The sequence below is a fragment of the Bactrocera latifrons genome, unplaced genomic scaffold (assembly GCF_001853355.1).
Source record: "Bactrocera latifrons isolate USDA-ARS-PBARC rearing strain unplaced genomic scaffold, ASM185335v1 scaffold_665, whole genome shotgun sequence".
NCBI classification, from domain to species: domain Eukaryota; kingdom Metazoa; phylum Arthropoda; class Insecta; order Diptera; family Tephritidae; genus Bactrocera; species Bactrocera latifrons.
The window spans coordinates 6,527-9,789 of NW_017537340.1; positions in this window are offsets into that span (position 1 = coordinate 6,527).

The following is a 3,263-nucleotide window of genomic DNA, read 5'->3' on the forward strand; positions in this document are numbered from 1 at the left end:
ATATATGTTATGTTTTAGTGCGTATGCACCAATTTGGCGTTTAGTAGCCCGTCACCACTCTAGGATTTGTTCAGAATTGGTTTTTTGTTTTCATTATTGGCGAAAGCCATCCTGCGGGGGCCGAAAAGTTGTATGTKCTTTTAATAATTGTGGCTCTAATGRTAGTCGTACGACGTACAGGGCATTATTTGATCGAGTAGTTGTGGCTGTCGAGTAGCCCTTACAATACGGATCTTCTAGAGTTTTATTTAATATTCGGGGAAGTTTCCCTATCTCTTGGAATTTAATTAATTGTGAATTAAAGTTTGCATTATCTTCAACTTCAGTTGGTATGGTGGTAACTGGTTCTGAAACTAGTCCACTTAGAACCCAACCTAATATAGTGTTTTGYGCTAGAAGGGTGGTTGATATTTTTTCAACACCTTTAAGTAATACTTGCGGTCGCTGCCTGATAAAATATCTATTTGAGATGGTTTGTTGCAGTCGCGATCTGCTAGTTTTAGATGTGAGACCTTCTGCCTATGTCTGCTTTCTATGTAATAGCTTGGAAGCATATTTGTTAATTGCGGTAGGACTATAGCTTCTGCTTTAATTCGCTATTCCGCTTGGGGGGAAATTAGCGTAATGGGACAGATTTTATTTGAGTTTTGGATTACTCTTCCGCCCATTCCCGTAATTTCAAAATTTGATTGTTTTGTTGACAATTTTGGTCTGTTTTGTGCCTTAGACGTTATGAATGATCGTTGCGATCCTTGGTCTATTAAGGCTCTGAGTTTGAACAGTAGTACCCTATTTTGATTTTTGCTGTGTAGCGTTGTCGTTTTCAATACCTTTGAGCAGCATGGTACTTCTTGGCAATTTTTAGAATTTTGCTTTTCGGGATTTGCTTTTGCAATTAAACCCGTGGTTCTTTGAGTAGAGCGCTTTTTTGGGGTGAGATAGGATATCTGCTGTAATGAAGTATTGAGTTGTGTCTTCGCTGTCAATATAGGCAGTGAAATTTGCTTTTGCAATTATTAAGATTGTGTGAGTGGGACAAGCAGTTAGTGCAGAGTCTTTTTGATCTGACAAAGTTGTTCCTTTCGTTGACATTTTGAAACTTCTCGCAAGTTTTAAGCTTGTGCTCCCTTGTGCACAGTTCGCATGACATATGTTTTCTTTGTTCTGATGTGAACGATTGCGTTTTGTAAATGCTTCTGCTTATATTGTTGTTGCTTCCAGCTTGGGGTCTATTGAAGCTTCTATTTTGCTCTTGTTTAATGTTTTTATTTCTGACAATTTTTTCTTCTAACCTTTCCGCAATCTMATATTGGATGGTGAGAAAATCTTTCATTTGTTACCACGTTGGGCACTTTTTTCGGGATGAGAGCGATTGCTCCCATAGAAGTAACGACTTTTCTGGTAATGCGGCGATGCAAATGTTTACCAGAATTGGGTCGCAGCTGTCTGAGGGGATATTTAGTCTCGATAGCACCGAAAAACAATTTGAAACAGTGGATTCTAGTTTAATGAATTCTACACTTGTTTCGTTCTTAATTTTTGGCAAGTTCATTAGTGTCGTTACTTCTTTATCGACCAGTATTTTTTCGTTTTCATATCTTGCTTTCAGAGCTTCCMTAGCCAAATTGAAATTATCGTCATTTAATGCGAACTGTTTTACTAAGACGCCTGCTTGACCTTTTGTCTTGTATCGGAGGTGATACAAGTTTTTCGCTTGTGATAATTTTGGCTGGTTGATGTAAACGGCTGTGAACATATCCCGGAAGGACGGCTATTCTTCATAACCTCCATAAAATGTTTCTGCGTCACATGCGGGCACCTTGAGGTGGATGCCTGAACTTGCCTTTTGACTGTCTATTTCTGGCAGCTCTACTCTACTGCTTTTGCTTTTATTATCTTTAATTGATCGGAGATCATCGCTTTTGTTTTGGTCTAAACAGTTTTCGTAAATATCGTAAGCCGATGATTTAAAATTTTGAGGTAGATCTGAATCGTCAGATTCTACTGTGGCGTCATGAGCCGATTGGAGTCGTATCCAAAAATTGTTGAGATTTATAATTTTGATTTCTARKAACGATTCCGAGTTTTCGAGAATCGGTGAAGAGGCAAATCTAGTCCAGTATCTTGTTAAACTGTCACTTTCTGAAATAAATCTAGCAATCTCATTTGAGCGTGTAGCTCCAGGTGTACTTTGATTTTTGTTATTATGAACCATTTTTTGCAAACATTTGATGTCCGAATGATTTTTTATTTAGGTACACAATAATACTTGGACTATATGTCCAATATGTATGTATGTATGTGCGTATGAAGTTGCTTATATTTTGTGCAATTGAGAGCTTGTCGAAGAGATCAATATGCTTTGTACATAAGTATGCACGAATTGTCTGTTAGTTTATGATTATGCTTTGTTCGTAAGCAATTGAGAGCTCGTATGAGAGATCAATTCGCTTTTTGTAAGCAATCCTGCTTGTTTTTGTTTGCCAAAGGACAAGAGGTATTATCGGATAGATGCCAATCTGGAATTTAAAAGGACTTGTATGTTTAGATATACATAAACGTATGTTTCAATGTATATTGTTTAAATTTATTATTATTTTCTATACTTATGCTTTTGGTATGGTTGTGTTCACAAAGTTATGTTTATTTCGTGAAACTCTTTTTTTGTTTTGTGGTATTCGGCTCAATAAGCGTATTCTGTGAGGTTTACTTTACCGGATTGTTTAATTATTTAAGAAATATAACGATCACCTTTTTATGAAAATTATTTAAAATTATACGTATTGTACCCAGTGTAGGGTGTAAATTCGAAGGTGGTGCCTTTGAAGAAAATTAGCGCGAAAACGGATTCGGTAAACCAGATGTTTTCCGTATGCACTATTATCTTTATATACTGATGTTTATATATTAATAAGCAATATGTATGTATGTAAAAAAAATATATTTGCACAAGGTAGAGATGCTTTTTGCCTTCGCTTATAAATTTAAAGCAATCCTGCTTATTACTTTTAAGTATAAGAGGTACTGGCAGATACTAGTGCAAGTAAATTTGAATTTTTATTTTGTTTGAGCGTTAATTGTGTTTAGACTACAGGATGGTAAGCTAGTACATAGGCATCGAAAAATTTGGTATTTGTGGTATGTATGTATATGTGTATATATTATACTGAACAGTTTCGGGTTTTCCGATAAATTAAACCCAAAATTTAGTACCGTTTGGTAACCGCAATAAATTGTGAAATGGAAAGTGATATAGGTTTTAT